At 48.3% G+C, this 26,408-nt stretch overlaps 1 protein-coding gene across 1 annotated transcript in view; it reads left to right on the forward strand.

Moving 5' to 3' along the window:
* Positions 1 to 26,408, forward strand: part of LOC147730469 (cyclic nucleotide-binding domain-containing protein 2-like) — an 822,009-nt gene that overhangs the window by 650,312 nt on the left and 145,289 nt on the right. The window lies entirely within an intron of this gene.

The following is a 26,408-nucleotide window of genomic DNA, read 5'->3' on the forward strand; positions in this document are numbered from 1 at the left end:
CTGAGAAACCCCTCGGAGCAGACAGATTATGGATCAGCCTAAATTCCCCCGGGTCCTTTTTCGGGACCACCCCTAATGGGGAACAGATGAAATTCGCTACTGGCGGGTGCTGAAATGGGCCAGCGACTCGGCCTAGGGCCACCTCTTTAGCGATTTTCCTCACCACCACACCTGGATTATGTTGTGCCGAAAGCTGGTTTTTACAAAAAGGTTCCCCACGAAATTCCCCCGCCGGGATGTGGAAGCCGTATAAGAATCCCTTCCTCAACACCCCGGCAGAGACATAATCAGGGTATTTGTTTAACCAGGAAGTCATAGCCATGAGATCAACGGGAGTGGGCAATTGTACACAACGATCCCCTTCAGTCTTGTTTGGACCCTCCTCTACCTCCCGACCCGCTATTTTTTGACCTGCATGAACTCTCCGGGTGCGAGGAATTCCCACAACCCGCACACGCATGTTTGAACTTACATGTCCCTTGCGGTCTGGTACAGTTGCCTCTATTGAAGCCCCCAACAGACCCCCCGCTTTCCACCATTCCCGCCGGTTCTCGGCTGGTTATCACCACCGTCTCCTGCTCGAAAGGGCACTGCGGGCTGCTGGCGGGAAAACCCTGACCCATTCCCACCTGGCGAGGACGTCCTCGCCGCGCCAGGCAGGAGCTGCTTCTGCCAAGAAATCGAGTCGAGACAATCCCACGTCAGAGATGAATCATACTCTTTCGCTTTACGGAATTTCATGTCGTAACCCATCCATTCATTCCCCTCATATGTTTCATAAAAATCCATTATACGTGCCTGATAACAAGACAATTCGGGCAATACCTCGGGCTTTCGCTCGCCAATAATTGCAGTAAACATTGCAAAGGCGTTGGCCCAATTTGTTATTGTCTCATCCACCCTGAATCCCGCCATTTTGGCTCGCCAGACACTCGGGTGCCATAAATCTTTCTGAGTCTTAGCATACTCCATCTCGCGATGGTCAGTCAACAAAGAAAACATATTAACATACTTGTCTGCCCATATCAATTCTTTCGTGGCCAACGGGATATGTTGAACCACTCTCTACCGTCTTGAGGGCAATGAGCCCTCCCCCGCCACTGGCAAAGCGAGCTTACCCGGTTCGGTCGTTGTTCCCGCCGTTTTCCCGATACCAGCTGCTGGTCCTTCCGGGGTCACCTGTGGGGATACAAGAGGGAGATTCGCCTTCGCGGCATCTCGCGACTGCCGCAACTGCTGTATTAGTAACTTGGCCTCTTCGGCCGTGTCTCCGGGCGCAGTAGCACCCCCTGCTTTTTGGTTGAGCCATGCGGCCAACTGGGTGGCCAATTCGGGAGGCATGTCCTCGTCGTTGGCGGGCGTAACCACAACCGGAATCGGTTGACCCGCGTCTGGGGTTGGTACTGGGGCATTATCTGGTATGGCAGGGCTGACCGGGGGCACCTCAGGGACCGGAACCTCCCCTGCCGCCCTCCTCCTGACCCGTTTCCCCTACCCTCAGGGACGACTCCCGGCAATGCCGGGCCTATTACCTTCTTCGGGTTACCAGGCTTGTTCATTGCGGCCAGTTGCTTCTTAATGCCCGCCATATCACGACCAAGCGCTGGGACTTGACCGATGCTTCGTTCTATTCTCGTCATTCTGTTCACCAACATGCGAAGCACCTGGTCTGTCTCGGAACCCTTTCCTGCCTTCTTGCCAGACATCGTTTTCGAATATTCGCTCCGAGTCGCTCAAAACAGTCCTGGATCCTTCGCCTCGAAGTCACTGAAAGAGAAACACAAGAATTACAAGTTCTCAAAATTGCTCCTTGTTCCGTCGAGGGCTCACGTGCAACGAGTGGGTGCAGCTTCCAAGCACAGGAACAAGAGGATGCTTCTTCGGATTCCCGCTCTCTTTATTCCTCTTCGGGAGGGCGTGAACCCTCCGCCGGTACGCCTACTGGGCGTGGCCATCGGTGTAGGTGTCTAGGACAACCCCTCTTGGGCGGGAAAAGGCGCGCCCCGGCTACGCCGCTTCGGGCATACCAGCCGAGACACGCCCCCCGCCCAAAATGGTTTCCCGGGAGGATCGGGGCCCCCAACCATACGTTCGGGGGGACCGAGTGGTCGCCCCTTTCCACTCTGGTTCTTCGTTTTGATCCACACTGATTTTGAGCACTTTTGTAATGGTGTGGAGAAACCTCTCAACATCTCCATTAGCCTGAGGCCACCTTGGTGTAATGTGCTGATGTGATGGTTGGTTATTGGCAGAATTCACTGTTGTCCTCCACCTTGGGTGCTCCAACACGGGTGCAAAACGTTGTCCAGGTTCCACCCTAACCCACTCTATGCCCACTGTGACAGACTTGTGCAAAATGGTTGTTTTTGCCACACCTTGCCTTGTGCTAGGCATTGTTACTCAGGGTGTGATTCCCGCCCACAATAATCTCACATGGGTGTTTTGTGGATTTGGCCTAGATGGTCATGCCAGGTCATGCCTTTCGCACCTGGTCCATGGATTTGGTCTTCACACAGGCTATTTATACAGGGGTCGGTGAAATAGCAACTTCTGCGAGTGCTTCTTACATTCGCTTTGCTCAACTGTGGGACAGCTGGTGAGCTCACTCGAGCATGAGCCTATCTTCCAGTGTCATTTCAGGCTCTCTCTGGATGAAGAGTCATATCACACCTGATTTGAGGCATTGGATGATTTGCTGCGTACCATGTTCCGAGGAAGACATCTTGTGTACAAGTACTTTTCATCTTGAGAAATTGCACGTCAAACCCACTTATGAATTTGTCATCTTGCTGGCGGTCTTGCCAGAGCTTCAATCTTTCAAAGTTGGAGCTGATCTGGGGGTCAAAATGCATGTAGGGCGCAGCAACTGCTGCATCATAGTTGTCCTCCTCACCGGTGTTTGGCAAGTTTTCTAATAGTTTGAGCACTTCTTCCCTGGCATAGTGCAGCAGCAGGGATCACTTTACAACAGGGTCTGTCTCCGGTGTGGCATTAAAATAGTTGGTTAGCCGGCTAAGCGACATCTTCCAGCTTACTGCGGTGGGTGCAGCAACCTATGGGCTCACTAAAAGGCAGCGGGGTGCTGGATATAAGGTAAGTGGGTGTTTCCGCAGCATGTACGGTGGGTGGCTTGGGCCCAGCTCCATTGGCAGATGTGGCTGCAGAGTGTCCTGGCGGAGTTTTGTGACATGGAAGTCTTGTAGGGCTTGTGCTATAACAGGTACTCTTTTCTAAAGCCCTGCCTCACAGTGTTCTGAGTTCTGGGGTGCTCGCCGGTATTTGTTGAATGCTATGAGGTGAGATGCTGGCTGTGCTAGGTGCGTACACTTCAAGCAAGATGCACGTTCTAGGGTCTCCGCCTTTGAGGAGCTGTTTTGTCTATGCAGGATGCGTGTGTGCCCTGCACATGGCACGTGGCAGGGCTGCTTCGCATTAGCAGGTAATAGTCTATTATCCTCTGCAGCTAGTCTTCCCACTGTACATCGGGCCAGCTGGGAGGTAGTGTGGTGGATCACAGTATCAAAGAAGGAGTCACATAAGCTGAGTTCTTCAGTTGGGCGCCCTAGAGGAACGACTGCCCTCGTGAGGTGACAGCACTGCAGGGGTGCACACTGGTGCCACAAGTCTTCTGGGACAAGGACTTCACAGCATAGATTCCTCGTCGCCAGTGTGGTGCTAGCGGTCTGGTGAGGTTGATAGGTTGATAGGTGTTGTGTGTGGTGCAGCAGCTGGACAAACATAACAGACACAAGCAGTTATTTTTCGAACTCCGCCCGAGCGGCAGGACGCCCATTTATTTAAACCTGAATTACAAACTATATATCTGTTTCGGTGCCTACACATATAAACATATACATGTGACGCAGCAATCAAGAGCATATTTTGAATTTGAAAAGTACAAGGCATTCTTTTGATAGTTTCATTTCAGAAATTAACAGGCTACATACCCATATTTTGAAATATACAGTAGTCCCTACGCATTTAATTCTGTCTTCTAAGAAGATGGCAGCCACCTTTACACATAATTAAAGAGCATGCTTTGTCTGGCCAGTTTTCTTTCTGTGTCAGCTTTCCCTTTTATGCTGAACTACTTCACCTATTGGTGCTGCTTCTTCCGATGGGGGTTTAGATTTAATGAGGAAAAATCATGTCACCCAAGATGACTGATGCCCCAGCCACCGAGCAGATGTATGATGGATCGATCCAAACTGTGATTGAGACTCAAGCAAAGCAATAGCTGAAGAGGGCTGACCGAAAGCCTCTTTATCTATGTGTTATTGTTTATATATTGCTAAATGTCTTATTGAAAAAAAAACTGGGGATCTGGGGAGAGCAGCAAATCAGATGCTAGCCGAGACCGAAAAATCTAAGTGTGGCTAAAATGCAAATGCTCCCAAACATGGATATTCAGCATCATTCGTGACTAAAGCAGAGAGCACACTCTATTTAAACTCATCCAACAAGGACTGAATACCCTTAATGGAAATACATTCTACAAAATTCCTTCAACTGAGAACACGTGTCTGTGCCCTCTAATGTATTGCTGATATCCTTATTTTATGCAGTTTTATAGCACCGTGTTGAAAAGCTGTCTTTTATTGAATCTTTTGGATCAGTCCATGTTTTCTAAAACATGATGTAAACATTTTACAGAGATGCAATAAATAGATGTGCAGTCAAACCGATGGGTATGGGTTTGTTTCCTTGGCATAGATATTTTTGTTACACTTGGAATTGGACCTGTTTGGATCCCCATTGAAGCATATATACAGATCAAAATGTTCTTATCTCGTTTTCCTAATGGTTCATCTTTTAACGTCTAGTACCAAATGTGCCGCTCGCAGTCGTAGCCTTGGGTGTTGTTGTGACTCTGCCTGCCTGGAACTGCCTTTTGTCTAATGAGAACTTCTGCTGACTTTGGGGCTGAATTCTGGCTAAAACTTTCAGGGCGCGGGACCAGCAGTCTTTGCGGCTCGTCATCTCCGCAGCTGGGGCCTCTTCCCGCCCCCGCCTCCCCGCAGTACTTAACGACTCGCAGCCCCTGCTCCGCGGGAGCTGCTCGCAGTCCTAGCCTTGGGTGTTGTTGTGACTCTGCCTGCCTGGAACTGCCTTTTGTCTAATTGAACTTCTGCCGACTTTGGGGCTGAATTCTGGCTAAAACCTTCAGGCCGCGGGACTGCGAGGACCAGCAGTCTTTGCGGCTCGTCCTCTGCCGCAGCTGGGGCCTCTTCACGCCCGCCTCCCCGCAGTACTTAATGACTTGCGGCCCCTGCTCCACGGGGAGCGCTCGCAGCGTTGCCTTGGGTGTTGTTGTGACTCTGCCTGCCTGGAACTGCCTTTTGCCTAATTGGAACTTCTGCCGACTTCGTGGCTGAATTCTAGCTAAAGCCTTCAGGGCGCGGGACTGCGAGGACCAGCAGGGTTTGCGGCTCGTCATCTGCCGCAGCTGGGGCCTCCTCCCGCCCCCGCCTCCCCGCAGTACTTAACGACTCGCAGCCCCCGCTCCGCGGGAGCCGCTCGCAGTCGTAGCCTTGGGTGTTGTTGTGACTCTGCCTGCCTGGAACTGCCTTTTGTCTAATTGGAACTTCTGCCGACTTTGGGGCTGAATTCTGGCTAAAACCTTCAGGGCCCGGGACTGCGAGGACCAGCAGTCTTTGCGGCTCATCATCTGCCGCAGCTGGGGCCTCTTCCCGCCCTCGCCTCCCCGAGGTACTTAACGACTCGCGGCCCCCGCTCCGCGGGAGCCGCTCGCAGTCGTAGCCTTGGGTGTTGTTGTGACTCTGCCTGCCTGGAACTGCCTTTTTTCAAATTGCAACTTCTGCCGACTTTGGGGCTGAATTCTGGCTAAAACCTTCAGGCCGCGGGACTGCGAGGACCAGCAGTCTTTGCGGCTCGTCCTCTGCCGCAGCTGGGGCCTCTGCACGCCCGCCTCCCTGCAGTACTTAATGACTCGCGGCCCCCGCTCCACGGGGGGCGCTCGCAGCGTTGCCTTGGGTGTTGTTGTGACTCTGCCTGCCTGGAACTGCCTTTTGCCTAATTGGAACTTCTGCCGACTTCGTGGCTGAATTCTAGCTAAAACCTTCAGGGCGCGGGACTGCGAGGACCAGCAGGCTTTGCGGCTCGTCATCTGCCGCAGCTGGGGCCTCCTCCCGCCCCCGCCTCCCCGCAGTACTTAACGACTCGCAGCCCCCGCTCCGCGGGAGCCGCTCGCAGTCGTAGCCTTGGGTGTTGTTGTGACTCTGCCTGCCTGGAACTGCCTTTTGTCTAATTGTAACTTCTGCCGACTTTGGGGCTGAATTCTGGCTAAAACCTTCAGGGCCCGGGACTGCGAGGACCAGCAGTCTTTGCGGCTCATCATCTGCCGCAGCTGGGGCCTCTTCCCGCCCCGGCCTCCCCGCAGTACTTAACGACTCGCAGCCCCTGCTCCGCTGGAGCTGCTCGCAGTCCTAGCCTTGGATGTTGTTGTGACTCTGCCTGCCTGGAACTGCCTTTTGTCTAATTGAACTTCTCCCGACTTTGGGGCTGAATTCTGGCTAAAACCTTCAGGCCGCGGGACTGCGAGGACCAGCAGTCTTTGCGGCTCGTCCTCTGCCGCAGCTGGGGCCTCTTCACGCCCGCCTCCCCGCAGTACTTAATGACTTGCGGCCCCCGCTCCACGGTGGGGCGCTCGCAGCGTTGCCTTGGGTGTTGTTGTGACTCTGCCTGCCTGGAACTGCCTTTTGCCTAATTGGAACTTCTGCCGACTTCGTGGCTGAATTCTAGCTAAAACCTTCAGGGCGCGGGACTGCGAGGACCAGCAGGCTTTGCGGCTCGTCATCTGCCGCAGCTGGGGCCTCCTCCCACCCCCGCCTCCCCGCAGTACTTAACGACTCGCAGCCCCCGCTCCGCGGGAGCCGCTCGCAGTCGTAGCCTTGGGTGTTGTTGTGACTCTGCCTGCCTGGAACTGCCTTTTGTCTAATTGTAACTTCTGCCGACTTTGGGGCTGAATTCTGGCTAAAACCTTCAGGGCCCGGGACTGCGAGGACCAGCAGTCTTTGCGGCTCGTCATCTGCCGCAGCTGGGGCCTCCTCCCACCCCCGCCTCCCCGCAGTACTTAACGACTCGCAGCCCCCGCTCCGCGGGAGCCGCTCGCAGTCGTAGCCTTGGGTGTTGTTGTGACTCTGCCTGCCTGGAACTGCCTTTTGTCTAATTGTAACTTCTGCCGACTTTGGGGCTGAATTCTGGCTAAAACCTTCAGGGCCCGGGACTGCGAGGACCAGCAGTCTTTGCGGCTCATCATCTGCCGCAGCTGGGGCCTCTTCCCGCCCTCGCCTCCCCGAGGTACTTAACGACTCGCGGCCCCCGCTCCGCTGGAGCCGCTCGCAGTCGTAGCCTTGGGTGTTGTTGTGACTCTGCCTGCCTGGAACTGCCTTTTTTCAAATTGCAACTTCTGCCGACTTTGGGGCTGAATTCTGGCTAAAACCTTCAGGGCGCGGGACTTCGAGGACCATCTGCCGCAGCTGGTGCCTCTTCCCGCCCGCCTCCCCGCAGTATTTAACGACTCGCGGCCCCTGCTCCGCGGGAGCCGCTCGCAGTCGTAGCCTTGGTTGTTGTTGTGACTCTGCCTACCTAGAACTGCCTTTTGTCTAATTGGAACTTCTGCCGACTTTGGGGCTGAATTCTGGCTAAAACCTACAGGGCACGGGACGGCGAGAACCAGCAGTCTTTGCGGCTCATCATCTGCCGCAGCTGGGGGCCTCTTCCTGCCCCCGCCTCCCGTTTGCAGTCGTAGCCTTGTGTGTTGTTGTGACTCTGCCTTCCTGGAACTGCCTTTTGTCTAATTGGAACTTCAGCCGACTTTGGGGCTGAATTCTGGCTAAAACCTTCAGGGCGCGGGACTTCGAGGACCATCTGCCGCAGCTGGTGCCTCTTCCCGCCCCGCCTCCCCGCAGTATTTAACGACTCGCGGCCCCTGCTCCGCGGGAGCCGCTCGCAGTCGTAGCCTTGGTTGTTGTTGTGACTCTGCCTACCTGGAACTGCCTTTTGTCTAATTGGTATTTACAAAAAGGGGTGGTGAGGGACAGAGTCTCTGAATTAAGCAGAAAGCTCTCACCCAGTCAAGAGATCAGGGCTAGATCCAACACCGTTTTTTAGCTCACTGCACCATCCCAGTTTCAGAACATGGCTGTATGCAAATTAGTCTGTTCCTGTCCCAGTGCATGATGGGAACAGGGCAAACCAAACTACAAAAGCCAATTCTTACACTGGGAAGGAAACAAGCTCCCGGGGACCGGTTTCTGGCATTACAGCCGTCTTCGGCCCGGTTTGCTTGAATCCTGATGGTGCAATGAGCAAGGGTCTCACATCTGAGAATACCCTTCCACGCTTAGGGTGGACAAAAATATTTACAAAAAGGGGTGGTGAGGGACAGAGTCTCTGAATTAAGCAGAAAGCTCTCACCCAGTCAAGAGATCAGGGCTAGATCCAACACCGTTTTTTAGCTCACTGCACCATCCCAGTTTCAGAACATGGCTGTATGCAAATTAGTCTGTTCCTGTCCCAGTGCATGATGGGAACAGGGCAAACCAAACTACAAAAGCCAATTCTTACACTGGGAAGGAAACAAGCTCCCGGGGACCGGTTTCTGGCATTACAGCCGTCTTCGGCCCGGTTTGCTTGAATCCTGATGGTGCAATGAGCAAGGGTCTCACATCTGAGAATACCCTTCCACGCTTAGGGTGGACAAAAATATTTACAAAAAGGGGTGGTGAGGGACAGAGTCTCTGAATTAAGCAGAAAGCTCTAACCCAGTCAAGAGATCAGGGCTAGATCCAACACCGTTTTTTAGCTCACTGCACCATCCCAGTTTCAGAACATGGCTGTATGCAAATTAGTCTGTTCCTGTCCCAGTGCATGATGGGAACAGGGCAAACCAAACTACAAAAGCCAATTCTTACACTGGGAAGGAAACAAGCTCCCGGGGACCGGTTTCTGGCATTACAGCCGTCTTCGGCCCGGTTTGCTTGAATCCTGATGGTGCAATGAGCAAGGGTCTCACATCTGAGAATACCCTTCCACGCTTAGGGTGGACAAAAATATTTACAAAAAGGGGTGGTGAGGGACAGAGTCTCTGAATTAAGCAGAAAGCTCTCACCCAGTCAAGAGATCAGGGCTAGATCCAACACCGTTTTTTAGCTCACTGCACCATCCCAGTTTCAGAACATGGCTGTATGCAAATTAGTCTGTTCCTGTCCCAGTGCATGATGGGAACAGGGCAAACCAAACTACAAAAGCCAATTCTTACACTGGGAAGGAAACAAGCTCCCGGGGTCCCTTTCTCACTGCTCCATCAGGATTCAAGCAAGCCGGGCCGAAGAGGCTGAAATGCCAGAAACCGGTCCCCGGTAGCTTGTCTCCTTTCTGGTAAAGAATTGGCTTGGTAGTTTAGTCTGCCCTGTTCCCATGATGCACTGGGCCAGGGACAGACTGATTTGCATATAGCCAGGTTCTGAGCTGGGATGGGGCAGTGAGATAAATAACGGTGATGGATCAAGCCCCGATCTTTGGACTGGGTAAGAGTGGTCTGCTCAATTCAGACACTCTGTTCATCACCACCCCCTTTTGTAAATCGATTTTGGCCACTATAGGTGTGGCAGGGTATACTCAGACATGAGTCCCTTTCTCACTGCTCCATCAGGATTCAAGCAAGCCGGGCCGAAGAGGCTGAAATGCCAGAAACCGGTCCCCGGTAGCTTGTCTCCTTTCTGGTAAAGAATTGGCTTGGTAGTTTAGTCTGCCCTGTTCCCATGATGCACTGGGCCAGGGACAGACTGATTTGCATATAGCCAGGTTCTGAGCTGGGATGGGGCAGTGAGATAAATAACGGTGATGGATCAAGCCCCGATCTTTGGACTGGGTAAGAGTGGTCTGCTCAATTCAGACACTCTGTTCATCACCACCCCCTTTTGTAAATCGATTTTGGCCACTATAGGTGTGGCAGGGTATACTCAGACATGAGTCCCTTTCTCACTGCTCCATCAGGATTCAAGCAAGCCGGGCCGAAGAGGCTGAAATGCCAGAAACCGGTCCACGGTAGCTTGTCTCCTTTCTGGTAAAGAATTGGCTTGGTAGTTTAGTCTGCCCTGTTCCCATGATGCACTGGGCCAGGGACAGACTGATTTGCATATAGCCAGGTTCTGAGCTGGGATGGGGCAGTGAGATAAATAACGGTGATGGATCAAGCCCCGACCTTTGGACTGGGTAAGAGTGGTCTGCTCAATTCAGACACTCTGTTCATCACCACCCCCTTTTGTAAATCGATTTTGGCCACTATAGGTGTGGCAGGGTATACTCAGACATGAGTCCCTTTCTCACTGCTCCATCAGGATTCAAGCAAGCCGGGCCGAAGAGGCTGAAATGCCAGAAACCGGTCCCCGGTAGCTTGTCTCCTTTCTGGTAAAGAATTGGCTTGGTAGTTTAGTCTGCCCTGTTCCCATGATGCACTGGGCCAGGGACAGACTGATTTGCATATAGCCAGGTTCTGAGCTGGGATGGGGCAGTGAGATAAATAACGGTGATGGATCAAGCCCCGATCTTTGGACTGGGTAAGAGTGGTCTGCTCAATTCAGACACTCTGTTCATCACCACCCCCTTTTGTAAATCGATTTTGTCTAATTGGAACTTCTGCCGACTTTGGGGCTGAATTCTGGCTAAAACCTACAGGGCACGGGACTGCGAGAACCAGCAGTCTTTGCGGCTCGTCATCTGCCGCAGCTGGGGCCTCTTCCCACACCCGCCTCTCCCTATGTAGCTTCGCCCACATCCGTGATTCGCCGGACGCACGCGGACGCGCCCTGGGCGAAGCCCGGCCAAGGGCGGGCCCATTTTAGCCCGTTACAGACCGGTAGAGACCGGACCGGGACACCCCCCTTGGTATTATTTTCAAATTGTACTCTATGTAGTGATGGCGTTTCCAGCTGGACCTTGTATTGACCGTGGGCTGTGTACCTATATTACAAGCCGTAGCATGGCGGGGCGAGAGACTAGAAGCAAAGCCCTGTCCTCGGCTTCTTATACTGTAGGGACTATGGATAATTTCATTATTAGAGTTAGTTCTCTGCTATCACATGAAAATTACAACCCTAGAGCGGAGACTATCACAGGGAATTGACAATGTCAAAAGATCGTCCCTTGGGCATATTGCAAATGCGGTAACTCCCATCAGAGAGGTGCCTCCCCCTGTTCCTGGCTTGGTAGCTCCTATTTTGCCAAGTTTGCAGAGTAACTTTGGATCACCTATAGAATCCCCACTGTCCCAGCCCGAGCTTTGATTCACACCCAATACTAGTGGTAACCCTCCAGCTGACACACAGGTTAGTAATATTATCATTCAACTTAGAGGGAATAGGGAGGGAGCTGTCCCCAAAAGGAAACGCAGAGCTTATAGAGCAGGGGGTATTAAGGCGAAGGCGGCTAAGCATTCCAACTTTTCAGCTCACAAGCCTGGGGCAAGCGACAAGGATCCTGTCCCCACTATAACTAAACCTAACCCCCCAGGCTCCTACGCAACCTGTTTCACGTCTAACAAATCCAAAACCCAGTGCCCCGCAGTTGGCTCGCGATAATCCAGCAAATCATAATCTGGGCACTCTTCTAAAGTCTTTGCTTAGTCCCTTGGAAGCAAAACTCGCCCAGATTGAAGCTATATTGGTGAAGATAGAACAAGCCACGGGGGCAACTGCGGACCACCTTAACACAGCAATAAGCTTACAGAAAAAGCTGGATGGAAGTAAGGTGGTACTGCCTGCAGTTGCCCAGACTTCATCTCTACCCCAGGATATGGCTATTAGAAAAGAGCTCCCTATTCCCCTAGTTAATGTTTCTATGTCGGCTAATAAGACTAATCTGTCAGGGGGTCATCAAGTTTTGTTGGGCACCAGCTCGAGCAAGAAAATGGTGATTGATCTCCTCGCAGATGCTGCCCCTTTGGTGGTAGTCTTAACTGGTGTACCAGAGCTTGATGCCTCCACCAATGAATCATTTGCATCACTGAAAAATAAAGTGGTTGGTTGGTTAAAGAAACATAGACCACTCCCACCTAGGATTTCTAGTGAAATCCTGATGGTTCGAAGGGTGGCCTGGGTGGGTAATACAATTAAGAACACCAGTGGCGACTGCGTCCTGGTAAACTTTAGGGACCCAAGAACTGTCTTTTATATCTGAAACTGGTTGCAGAGCGACACAGATACTCTAATTCGGGCCCTCCCATTAGCCGCTTTTTATCCTTCTGATCCTGTGCGGCCCATGGAGGGGTCAGAAGAGGCCTGGACTAGGGTAGAATCAAGAGGACAAACCAGGGAGAATAGGATAATTCCCCACAATTCTTATACACACAGCCAACCCTTTTATTGTAATAGGTTCAGTTGTTTGGACCTGGTTGACTGACTGCAATATAATAGGGGCGTACCATCTTCTCCAAAGTCAACGGGGGTCCCTATTAAGAACATGGCACACCCCGAGGCGATTACAAATACATGTATGTTCGAGCTTTTGATTAATTCTACTACAAGTCTCACAGATATGGAGGCGACGGTGCCCAATCCTGAGGTGCCCCTTGATTGTGAAGAAAGGACTAATGACACTAGTAAAGTTCGATGCTCTCCAAGAATTGTAGTAGAGAGAACGGTTCCCGAAGCATTTATTAGGCGGATGGTCCCAAACATTAATGTGATTAAGTTACTTTCATGGAACATAGCGGGCCTCCAAAAAAATTGGAAGATCCAGAATGGAACGAATTTATTAATATGTATGACATTTGTATGTTCAAGGAAACCTGGAGCATTATTCCCCTATATAAAAGTGGGTATGCTACCCATTTTATCTCAGCAAGCAGCGCAGGGAAAGGTCGCCCATCGGGAGGACTTCATGTATGGATTAGTGTGGCACTGAACTGGGCACTCACTGTGCATACTTTATCCACTGAGGACATATTATATATTACCGTTAAGTGTCCCCATACTGGAAGCTCCATGGAGCTGTTTAATGTGTATGCTAGAGGTACCCCGGGAGGTCAAACTTCACCTACTATAGCATTACTCGAGGTGGCATTAGCGGGTATTCCCCCCTTGTCTAATGTTATTGTCGGGGGAGATTTTAATTGTACATATGAACCCCTAAGTGAGAAAGATTACCTGGGATCTAGCAAAGAAGATTCTGGACAGTTTATCCCCCCCCTGACTTTGGCTCCAATTAGGAAATGGACACCTAGAGCGATCCAACTAAATGAGCTAACATTAGAATATAATCTACGCGCTTTGAATGGCAGGACTATTTCAGACCCTAATGGTGCGATGACTTACAATAGACTTAGTTGCCCATCCCGTATCGATTATATTTTACTTGATATCCGATCTTGGGGCAGATTAGTAGATATGGAAGTCAGACAGTCGCAGGATAGTGACCACAATCCGCTCTGTATGAAAATAAGATGGGGGAGTGGGAGGGAAGTACCAAATGGTCCATTAACACCATCAACTCTTATGGTTTTACCCTCCTGCACTGAAAATATGTAAATCCCATTGTTAATGACGAGCTCAGCTCGTCATGAGTGTACGAGAGGTGTACCTCATGACGAGCTGAGCTCGTCATGAGCATCGAAGGGGTTAATGCTTGCAAAAGAGGTAGTCCCATCTCATTGTAATCGTAGATTAAAATGGAATAGGGTGATGTGCCAAGAAGACAAATTGATCAGCATCAAAGAACTAGTCGAAGGAGAGACTAGAGTACTTTTACCCCTTAATTCTGTCCAGGCCATTGAACAAAGTATTAAACTTACGGACTCTTACAAGAGTCTAATTGAGAAAATTGGTTTATTTTTTACTATTGGGGATACTAGAGGGTCCAGGAAGAATATTCCAACCACAACTCGTACCCCATGGTATACGGCTGAATGCAGGAAAAGGAGAAAGGCTATATCGAATTCCATTTGGAGGAAGGATATAATAGCAGTAAGAGTGGCCAGAAAGGAATATAATAATTGTATTAAAAAGGCAAAGAAGGACTGGGAGGAAGAGCATTGGCAACAACTTAAGATTGCTGCCTGCTCGAAGGGCTCTACACTGTTCTGGAATCTGATAAATAAACTTGATAGGAGGGGAGTAGAGCCCCTCCCAACCATGTAACCGAGCAGCAATGGCATTCTCATTTTTCAAAATTGTATTGTGATGAGGCTGAGATAGGCCAATCTTTGGGGCCACAAAATGATTTTATCATAGAGAAGAATACACCTGTGGAACCCTTCGCAACCCGGGAAGTATATGATGCTATATTATGAGTATTACCCCTTCCAAAGCAGCAGGTCCGGATGGGTTACCGGGTGATCTACTCATATATGACCCGAAGCTGTGGTCTGACTTCATTGCCCTTCTAATGAACTTAATTCTTCATGGACATTCTGTCCCTGATTCATGGAAGGGTGCGGAAGTAATTACCATCTACAAGAAAGGCGACAATGCGGACCCTGCCAACTACAGGCCGATTAGTTTAATAGATGCCATTCAGAAAGTAGTTGGCAGGGTCATTATGAACAGAATAGGATCTTGGCTTGAAGAAGGGAACATACTGATTCATTTTCAGGCGAGCTTTTGTCAAAATGTGGGTACAATGGACCAGATTTTCAGGTTTTGCGCAATATACTGGAAATCTGTGACCATCAAGAAGGGGAATTTATACCTGGCCTTTATAGACCTGAAGAGCGCTTTTGATCTGGTGCCCCGTGATAAACTGTGGAAGGAGGTTCCGTGAATTCTGAACCTGGGTCATAAAGGTTATGGTTCCGTTACGATTTTGGTAACAACGAACAGTAAACAGTGAGATCAGCAAGCATGAGTGTTTTCGTCATGTTACACTGATGGATTCACTGTGTATTTGACAATTTCGTTCTGAAACCCTTGGGTTCCATTTTGTCCATGGCAGCCATTTTGTGATTGCCCTCACATAGGCTGATGACTGTGGCCAAACGAGTCTTTGGGACACGTACACTTTAGCTTGAGTTTGTGCTGACTTCTGTTTGACCTGAGTGAACTGACCCTGTTGCCTGAAGCTGACCTTGCCAAACCAGTTCTTGCCCTATAGCTGATCAAGATTAAGGATCAGAGCACAGGACATTGTAAAGTTTTTACTGCACACAAACATACCTCATCCTACTCCTATCTGTTTCTGTTCCTTCTTTATGGTCTATTTATGATGTGGCCTGCGGGTCTTTTATTATGGGCTTGTCCGGCTTGTCTAAAGAAGAATGTTTATCTTGGGTTTGTTTGATGATTAATTATGGGCTGGACAAATTGAAAAATGGGTTTGTCATCATGCAAATGCTTTTGTCGTGGAAACATGTGAGTGATCAAACTGTAATTAAGGAATGTTTGCCTGAAGCACAATTTTTGGCATAAAAAAGGGACGACCTGCTTTGTAAAGTTGAGCAGTCTCCTGAGAACATACACTGTGTTGTACTTCTAGGACCTCTGTTACTGGCTGCAGCTAATAAATTTGATCTTTGACGCCACCAAGAAGTATCCCGTGTCTCTGTATTCTAAGACAAGTGAACCCGAAGACTTTGGCCGTGCCCCCTGCGCCGCTGGGTTTAAATCCTGGTTCTTCAGTTGGCGCTTCCAACGTGGGGCGACTTCAGTGGTACCGGTCCAAGCCTGAAGATCGTGAGGAGCTTTGTGTGAAAATTCTGGAGGAAGGCCTACCACTTCATCGACCCCTGTATGTCGTCGTGGTCCGAAAGTCTTTGCGGCGAGGTTCCCCGCTTTCCAACGGCTACGAAGGACTGCTGCCCTGACTGTCGCCGTCTTGGAGCCCTTTGGTGATTTGTAGAGCGAGACGGTAGACGGGTCTTCTGGCGACGTCATCGATACTTCAGTTAAGTATGAGTGGAGCGTCTCCCAGTCCTTAGTTTTGTTTTGGGTATCCCCTTGGGATCTTTGATTTGGGACTTGCAAGCTCCAAAGCCGAGGGACTCGTGTATTCGCGAGGCTATCGTATTCGATATTCCCTTGAAGTTTGAAGCTAGACTAGTGAGCGAAGATGCCTGGTCTTAGCAGACTTGGAAAAATATTTTGTTGTGGTTGTAATAGGGATTACCGATTGGAGTACTCGTGTCCGGTGCCTCCGATTGGAACTCCAACCTATGAGCTCTATTTAAAACATGGCGTGGGCCCCATCACGTATAATGATGTATGGATTAGATATACTAGGAAGGATGGTGTCCTAAAGTGGCCCCAATATGGTAGTTATGATGCGGAGATTTTAGATAACTTAGAAGTTAAACTGTTCAAGAAGAAAGCCCGGCCGGCGATGTTTGACTCTTTCCGCCTATGGCGAAAGGAAGCCAAACAGAAAGAAATTAAATTGGCAAAGAGAAATAAAAGAGAGAAGGGTATTTCAATAATGCAAGCTGCTATACAGTTTAGAGATAACGAAGAAGAACAAGCAAGTGAGCAGCTGCAAAGGCAACGTAAACTGGCGATTGATAAATGTTATCCAGCTTTGCCGTCTCCTCAGCAGGATGCAGCGAAGGACCTTGAGAAAGATTCTTTGATGTCACATCTATTGAGTTCGCCACCCCCTTATGTACAGAGTGCTACAGCACCTCCACAACCTTTAGTTGCGCAACCTCCGGTTGCTTTGCCTCCTGTTATTGTACCACCACCAGCTCCTCTTCAGTTGGCTCCTACTCCTTTGGTGCAGCCTTCTCCAGGGCCACCGATTTTTCTACCTGCTTTGTCTCCAACTCCTATGCCTGTATTGTCTACTCCTTCTGCTACTACTCCTATGCATACTTTATCTCATCCTGTTTTTTCTCCTGTTCTTTCGTCACCTCCTCTTTCTGTTTGACAGAGAATGACTGATACTGTTACTGGTCTCTTTTCTCCTCTTTTTGGGTTATTGGGTATGACCCCTGTTGCAGAGCATAAACAATTGCGTAGCCAATTGTCTGGTTCCGATGAGTGGACAGTATTGGATCATTTAGTGCGTAAATGGGTTACTTATCCTTTGAGGTATAATTTTGAGTTTGTTATGGATGTCTTCCGTCAATGGGAAGCACCGACGCAGAGATATGTTTTTGGGACAATGTGTACTTTCCTTCGTGAAGAATGGGAAGATGGTGATTCAGGACAGGCTCCGCCTGAGTTGATCCGTGTACAGTCCGAGTTTGCGAAGGGGACTATAGTGGGTGTTGACGTTGAAAGAGCAATTGCGACGTTGTTTTTGTTTAGGAGTGAGTCTCCTTCTCAGCCGTTGTTTGAGCCTGATCCTTCTGTTAGGAGAAAAGTGCGACAATATCCAATGAGAGTGGTTCCTCCGTTGTGGAAGGAAGCAGTTCAGTCTGACGCTGGGTTGGGTATTGTAGCCGCGCCGGCTCATTTTTAGCGTGTTTGGGTACATGTTCCATGGAAGCGAGCTGAAGTTTTGGCCCTTAAGCAGACTTTGCCTGACCCCCGTAAAAATCCTACGGGGTACTATAAGGAATTATCACAGACTGCAGATTCATGCGTTATGAATTTAGCTGATATAGACATGTTGTTTGGAAATGTAGTTCCTCAGCCTTTATGGGGATTGATTCGTCATACGGATCATGCGCAAGAGTTAGGTGATACATGGAATAATATTGGTGCCGCAAATGGCCGACAAGTTTGTGGTGCGAAACCTGAGCCTTTAGTTGCAGAACTCCCTGGTAGGATTATTACTTATATGAAAACTTTGATGCCTGCTATGTGTGTCAACTGGGACAAATTGTCTGCATGTAAGCAGAAGAAAGATGAAAGTGTGTCTGATTTCTTCACTAGGTTTGAAGAAACGTTTATCGCCATAGTGGTCAGGACATGAGTACGGAAGGTGGTCAACGGTTGTTTGTTGATAAATTTGTGCATAATCTGCTTCCAGAATTGTGCACTAAGTTGAAGGATTCTGAGAGTTCTTGGGCTGTTTCTTCGTCAGCGCAGATATTGGCTACTGCACAGTATTATGAGAATAGGGATAAGGACGAGAAAGATAGAGCCGACAAAAAGACTAAAGAGTTAAAGACGAAGGTTTTTTTGCAGCAAGCGTATCCGCCTCGTAATAATCGGCGTGATTATCAGCAACCTCAGCAGTATCAGAGAAACTCGCAAAGGTACGAGTCTTCTCAACAGCGTTTTCCTGTAGGCCCTAATCAGTGTGCGTATTGTAAAGAAGAGGGTCACTTCAAGAATAGTTGTCCAGTTCTGCTACAGCGCACAAATGGTGCTTCTGGTGGGAGAGGTCGAGGTGTTCAGCAAGCTCAGCGAGGTAGAGGACGTGGTGTGTCTCAGAATGCGCGTCCCTTGCCTCCACAGAATTCGATGAATAGTTTTGATCAGCAGAATGGTGTGTTTGGTAGGACGGCTCAGTACTATGCGGAGGATTATTATGTAGAAGGTGAGAATATGGATGGTAATGATTGCTAGGACAGCCATAGACAAAGAGAGGGAGTTGTTTCAGTTCCAGTAGATCAGAGTGGACCTTATGTTGAAGTGATTGCATCACGTGTGTCAGAGCCTTTTTTTCTGTTGGATACTGGTGCTGCGAAGAGTTCTATTATGCACTCTAAACTCCCTGGCGCACCTTTGTCTGGCTTAACGACTGTTTCAGTAGGTTTTTCTGGTGCCCCGGTTAGTAATCCGATTTCTAGTCCTTTGTCTCTTTCTGTTGGATCGTGTGAATTTGAAGCACCCCTTATTCTGACGACAGGTTGTGGTGAGAACTTGTTGGGATCAGATTTGTTGAAAAGATTGTATGCAACGCTATATTGTTCTCCTTCAGGAGTACAACTTACATTGGGAAAGAGAGTAATCTCTCCGATGTATTTGTCTAAAGACCGACTTCCCGCTGAATTGTCTTCTCTCCCTGATTCTCTTTGGCCTACTGGTCCTAATGATGTGGGTCTTTTGGAGATCCCGCCATAAGTTGTGACGCTGAAAGCGAATGTTAGATTGCCTCGTATTCCCCAATATCGGATTTCCATCGATGGTGAAAGAGCACTTTTGGCGATCTTTTATGATCTGATTGAGAAAGATGTGATTGAAGAGACGAGAGGTAATGTGTGCAACAGTCCGGTTTTGCCTGTTTTGAAACGTACTGATTCTTCTCAGCCGCCTTTGTACAGGTTTGTGATCGATCTCCGCGAGGTGAATAAGATTGTAGTTCCACAATTCCCTGTTGTACCGGATATCACTGCTTTACTGACTTTGATTCCAGCTTCTGCTACTTGGTTTTCGGTGATTGACTTGAAGAATGCTTTCTTCAGCATCCCGATTGCCGAGGAGAGTAGGGATATTTTTGGCTTCTATTTAATAGGCTGAAGTTTCCGGTTTAAGCGCGCTCCTCAAGGCTATTGTGAGAGTCCATCGATCTATAGTCAGGCTTTGAAAACACAACTTGATTCGATTGTTTTACCTGATGGTGCTGCCCTTATTCAGTATGTTGACGATCTGTTAGTTGCTGCTGACAATGAAGAGATTTGTAAAGAGGCTACTTTGTCGTTGTTGGGTCATTTGTCTGATTTCCAGCATAAGGTTTCTCATTCGAAGTTGCAATATTGTCGACAAGAAGTTGCCTACTTAGGTCACCTCTTATCGAAGGAGGGAAGAAGATTGACCCCAGAAAGAATTCAAGCAATTGCGAAAATGAGTGTGCCTCGGACACAGAGAGAAGTGCGTGCTTTTCTGGGTATTACATCGTACTGTAGACAGTGGATCCCTAATTTTTCGTTACTTGCGAAGCCTTTGATAGCACTTACTGTTAAGAATACTCCAAATCCTATTCCTTGGAATGACGAATGTCAGAAGAGCTTTTCAGAATTGCACAATGCGTTGTGTTCGGCTCCTGTGTTGGGTACTCCCGACTACAGTAAGCCTTTTACATTGTATGTCCACGAGAGAGAGGGATATGCATTGTCAGTTTTGACTCAGCAGTTCGGCGATAAGCAACGTCCATGTGCTTATTTTTCGTCGACTTTGGATCCAGTAGCTAGAGCGTTGCCGAGTTGTTTGAGAGCTACAGCAGCAGCGGCTGTTTCGATTCGACAGTCTGCTGGTTTGGTGATGGACAATACATTGATTGTAATGGTTCCACATGCAGTGGATACCTTATTGAATCGAACAAAGACACAGCACTTAACTAGTGCTCGGTTGTCAGGTTACGAGTTGACACTTTTAGCGAGTCATGTGCATATAAAGAGATGCAACATGTTGAATCCAGCTACGTTGTTGCCGATTTCCGTTGAGACAGATGTTTCTGAACAGCATGATTGCTTCCTTAGGACAGAGGAAGAAACGAAAGGCAGGATAGACCTTAGGGACACTCCTCTTGCAGAATGTGATGGTACTTTATGGGTTGATGGTTCGTGCTTTAAGCTTCCGAATGGTGATACGACTGCGGCATATGCTGTTACAACTTTGCATACGATTGTTGAAGCTGCGCGTATCCCACATAATTGAGCGCAAGCAGCAGAGTTGATTGCATTGACAAGAGCGTGTGTGTTGTCGAAAGGAAAACGAGTGACTGTGTATACCGATAGCCAGTATGCGTTTGGTGTGGCTCATAGTTTTGGACGTTTGTGGAAAGAACGTGGGTTCCTGACTTCGCATGGAACTAAGATTCAGCATGGTTAGTTGGTGAATGAACTTCTTGAATCTCTTACTTTGCCGTTGCAAATTGCGATTGTGAAATGCAGTGCGCATAAGAAAGTTACCGATGATGTTGGTTGTGGTAATGCGTTTGCAGATGAAGTTGCAAAAGAAACTGCGAGAGATGTGATGAGTCGAATGTGTGTTGCGGGTCCGGCGAAATGGGTTCCAGATAGAAGTATGTGTGAAGATACGATAGAGAGTGTGAAGTCTATTCAAGCTGAAGCTACAGAGAAAGAGTTGAATGAATGGAGAGAAAGTAAGGGTAAATTGGATTCGAATGGTTGTTGGATTGAGTTGTCAGAGCATCAACGATGGTTGTTACCCGATGCGTATGTACTTCCAGTGGTTACGATGGCTCATGGAATGGCTCATATTAGTGTGAAAAGGATTTGTAAGTTGTTAGCTCCAGTATGGCAAAATGCTGGAATTCCTAAGTGTGCAGAGAATTTGGTTAAGAATTGTATGGTTTGTTTGATGTACAATCCTGGTAAGGGAACTCCAACTCCAGCTGGTCATTTTGCTCCTCCAACGTATCCGTTCGAGGCTTTGCAGCTAGATTTCATCCACATGGAGAGGTGCAACAACCTGAAATATGTGTTAGTGGTTGTTTGCTCTTTTACGAGATGGGTGGAAGCCTACCCTTTGAAAGATAACACTGCCTTGTCCACAGCGAAAGCCCTTATCAAGGAATATTTCCCTAGGTTTGGTTTGCCGAGAATGATCTGGAGTGACAATGGGAGTGTAGTTGTGGGCCAAGTGATGAAGAGAGTGTGTGATGGGTTAGGAATAAGGCAAAAGTTTCACGCTGCAAATCATCCCCAATCAGCTGGACTAGTTGAATGCTACAATGGCACCCTTAAGCTAAAACTAGCAAAGATTCAGGCGAGCTCTGGTTTACAATGGCCAGATGCCTTGCCATTAGCCCTTTTGTCCACTAGAATGACTGTGCATTCACGAATGGGACTTAGTCCATATGAGGTAGTGTTTGGTCGCCCGGCAAATATTTGGGGAGTGCCGCGGCCGACAAAATTTAGCAAGATAGAGCATCCTGTATTGCTTGATTACTTGAACGAATTGACGGCTAAATTGCGTGTTTTGCATCAACAGGTTCACGATACGCTGCCACAAGCTTCTGAAGATCCAGGACACGCCATCGAACCTGGCACCTGGGTCCTAGTCAAAAACTTCCAGCGGACCAAGAACGAGCAGCCCCGTTGGAACGGCCCCTACTTAGTTCTTTTGGCTACCCGTTCCGCAGTACGAGTGCACGGTAAAAAGAACTAGATCCACGGCGCACATTGTAAGAGGGCTCCTTTGCCTCTGCCGTTGGACCGGTGGGTCCAGAAAGGACTTCCTGATTTTGACACTGAGACCGTGCCTCGTTTTGTGCCTTTTAGCGATGCCCGTTTGATTGGAACGAACACTGAGCGAGAAAGCGACAATTTTCTGCAAGAAGCTGTGCCTCTGTCGAATCGTTTGGACACTTCTGAACCTGAGCTCTTATTCCGAGAACAGACATTGCCTGGCAAAGAGCGTTATAATTTGCGACCGAGAGTCGTTGGACAAATAAAATGATAAATTCTTTCTTTTTCTGATTTTGAAGGTTAAGCTCTCCTCTGAGGAACTATTTTGATTTTTGTTTTTCGAACTACCATCCGGGTTCAGCTGTAGGGTCGCGGTGTCAAGTCTTTGGAGTGCAAACCGAAGACATTAGGTCGACGGTTCTGGTTGGTCTGAGGGCATTTCCCTGGACTGACAGACGCATTCCTTAGCATGGAACACCCTACCGCCGCGAGCAGCACGATTAGAGGATGGAGTTTTTCGAGATGGGGAGACCTGTTGAAAGAATAAGCTTCAAGAGCAAAATATGTACAGTTATAAGCAGAAAACGTTTTATAATATCGTGTTTGTTTATGCTGTTTAGCTTAATGATGTTTCTAATTGGATATGTGACATTCTCTTTTCAAGTGACGTTCATGCCCACTACACAACCTATGCCTCCTCCTACTGTTTCTTCACATTCTTTTCACCCTCTGCCCGAACATGAAACTGTTAGAAGCCTGGAATTTGCTAATAATTCCTTTGTTCAGCTTCTGCACCAACACCAGCTAGTAATAAACACGACTAATTGTTGGGTGTGTGGCCTTATGCCCCATACTACCGATAAAGGTATTCCTTACCTGGTTTTGCCTTTTAGTTACAATGGTTCCGTATGGGCATACAGAACGATGTTCATTTATGCTCATGAAGTCTATCCCCTACGTTCTGTGAAAGATAATCCAAAGAATAGTGCTCTAGCTAAGGGAATAGTAGATATGATTAGAGGAATAGATTCCTATGAGACTATCCCGAAAGATGAGACACTAGCGTATATTGGATGGAACGTGACTGGATATGGAGTTAGTCTGAGTGAGAACCAGCGAGCAAAAAGATCCTCTCCGATTTGGATTGTACCCCATCAGGGTCATTACTGTCTGCAAGGTAATGGCAAGAATCTGAGAGCTCAGTTAGGGAAGAGTGTTTGCAAAGAGACGTATGTTTTTGCCTCCCAGACTTCCCCATCGTTTTTAGCAGCTAAGGGTACCTATTTTGTCTGTTACGATAGAGCGTACACATGGTTGCCCCCTGATTTCTCGGGCACATGTTTTGTTTCGTTCCTGTTGCCTCCTACGTATACAGCCGCGGCAGATTACTACAAGACGAGAGTTGTTAGAGGTGTCTTCAGTCAGGAAGATACTGCAGGACAAGAATTAGGAGATTCCTTGAAGGGTTTTCTGCCTTTCTGGGGACCTATGGTTAACAGCAGGAACATACGGCAATTGACGAGAGTGGTTGAGTCCACCATAGTTGAAACTGCCGGTACCCTTAGTAACTTGACTGCTGAGCTCCAGTCGGATCGCCTTATGACTCTTCAGAACAGAGTCGCGTTAGATGTCATACTTGCAGATAGAGGAGGGGTATGTAAATTGATTCAATCGAGCTGCTGCGTTTTCATTCCAGACAACGCTCCGACAGTGTGCCAGGCTATTTCCAAGCTACATAAGATCTCCGAGTCTGTACATGTAGACGAAGGAGATTGGTCAGTAATGGGATGGTTTTGGGGATTGTTATCCACCTGGGGATGGAAGATTCTGATGGTCATCGGGATGATCTTAGCTATCCTTTTCCTGTTCTGTCTTTGCGTACAGTGTGCTCCTGCTATATGTGGCCTGTGTGCTACTTCGTGTGCAAGGAGACCTGTCCAGAGAGAGTTACTAAGTACTAGGATGATGCTACAGCAACATCTTGATGATCTGATGAATATAGACCTGGATTCAGATTGACGTGAGTTTAGGTTATTGCCTACGTAAGGGCAAAAGGAGGGTCTGAGGTTCCGTGAATTCTGAACCTGGGTCATAAAGGTTATGGTTCCGTTACGATTTTGGTAACAACGAACCGTAAACAGTGAGATCAGCAAGCATGAGTGTTTTCGTCATGTTACACTGATGGATTCACTGTGTATTTGACAATTTCGTTCTGAAACTCTTGGGTTCCATTTTGTCCATGGCAGCCATTTTGTGATTGCCCTCACATAGGCTGATGACTGTGGCCAAACGAGTCTTTGGGACACGTACACATTAGCTTGAGTTTGTGCTGACTTCTGTTTGACCTGAGTGAACTGACCCTGTTGCCTGAAGCTGACCTTGCCAAACCAGTTCTTGCCCTTTAGCTGATCAAGTTTAAGGATCAGAGCACAGGACATTGTAAAGTTTTTACTGCACACAAACATGCCTTATCCTACTCCTGTCTGTTTCTGTTCCTTCTTTATGGTCTATTTATGATGTGGGATGCAGGCCTTTTATTATGGGCTTGTCCGGCTTGTCTAAAGAAGAATGTTTATCTTGGGTTTGTTTGATGATTAATTATGGGCTGGACAAACTGAAAAATGGGTTTGTCATCATGCAAATGCGTTTGTCGTGGAAACATGTGAGTGATCAAACTATAAATAAGGAATGTTTGCCTGAAGCACAATTTTTGGCATAAAAAGGGACGACCTGCTTTGTAAAGTTGAGCAGTCTCCTGAGAACATACACTGTTTTGTACTTCTAGGACCTCTGCTACTGGCTGCAGCTAATACATTTGATCTTTGACGCCACCAAGAAGTATCCCGTGTCGCAGTATTCAAAGACAAGTGAACCCGAAGACTTTGGGCGTGCCCCCTGCGCCGCTGGGTTTAAATCCCGGTTCTTCAGGAAGGTCTTGTTGGACATGGGGTTCCCTCCTGGAGTTTATTGTTAAACTCCATCAGGATAACTACACCAGAATCAGATGGGGGAGTCAGGGGCAGTTAACAGAGAGGGTACCTGTGAATAGAGGGGTGCGCCAGGGCTGTGTGATGGCCCGACACTCTTCTCCCGGGGGTGGTTGACCATTTGAGGGAGGAGTCTGCCGATGCCCCGGTCCTGGCAGGGGATAAAACACCCACCCTTCTCTTCGCAGACGATACCCTCCTGATGTCCAAAACTCCCTCGGGACTCCAGAAATTGTTGGACAGATTTAGTGTGTTTTGCAACGAACGTGGGCTGTCTAATAATACTACCAAAACAAAGTTGATGGTGTTGCCCCAACTTAAAAAAACAAAGAGAATCCATATTACTCTCAATGGGTCGCCGCTAGAGGTGGTGGAGGCATTCGACTACCTGGGAGTCAGGATCAACAACAAAATGAAATGGGACTCCCATGTTGCCAAAATGCTCCTAAACCTTAAAAGAATATCTGGTGTAATTCTGAGAAACCAGCGAATGTCCGTCAGCAGGCCTATAGCTCCGGCTCTTGCTGTTTATGAAGGAAATGCGTTAGCCTCTGCAGTTTACGGGTCTGAACTATGGGGCTGTGAGAATATAGTTGATTTGGTCAGAGCCGAGAATAAGTTTCTGAGGGACCTAGTTTCCCTCCCCATCTCGACCCCATTGAAGTCCCTTTTTCATGACATGGGCAAACGCTCGATTTCAGACATAGTTCGCCTCCGCCCCTTGCTGTTCTGGGTGCGCCTGAGAAGGACACCAGAACTGGCAAATTACGCCTTGGTGATGGACGAACTGATTGCTCTGAATAGTGCAAATTAGATACAGTGGCTTAACAAATTGAGGCAGCTTGTCGTGAAGCTGGGTCTGGCCGAATTTTGGATATCCCAGTCCCCGCCACCTAAGCAAGTTGTAAAAAAAATCTATTGGGAGTGGGTACAAGCTGAGGAACTAAAGAACATAAAGTGGGGAGCCCTAACTATTCCATTTTTGGAACATAAGCCCACTAGGAAGCGCAAACCATTTTTGGATTTCATCCAAATTCCCAAAGATAGATCACTTTTTCTGAAAATGAGGTATGTGACACCCCCTCATAACAAATTCACTGATGGCTGGAAAGGAATGCGGGTTTCACATTCTACCTGCCCTAGCTGCTCATGTGTGACTGAATCCTTACCGCACTTTTTGTTCGCCTGTAAAGCTTACAAGAGGGCTAGAGCGAGGTGGTTAAAACCAGTATTTAGGGAGCTGGGAGTTAGTGACTATAGGTTTGCCCTACGCATCCTCTCATCAGACACAACATCTCTGTTTATTGTATGTGGGGTTGCAAAATATTTATCAAGTGCTTGGCTCACACGTACTATGTTGTTAAATTCAAACAAAGCCTAGATCTTGCCTCCGTAGAAAGTTTATATGTATATTATTGCTGTCGTAT

This window comes from Lissotriton vulgaris, chromosome 2_1 (assembly GCF_964263255.1).
Source record: "Lissotriton vulgaris chromosome 2_1, aLisVul1.2, whole genome shotgun sequence".
Taxonomy (NCBI): domain Eukaryota; kingdom Metazoa; phylum Chordata; class Amphibia; order Caudata; family Salamandridae; genus Lissotriton; species Lissotriton vulgaris.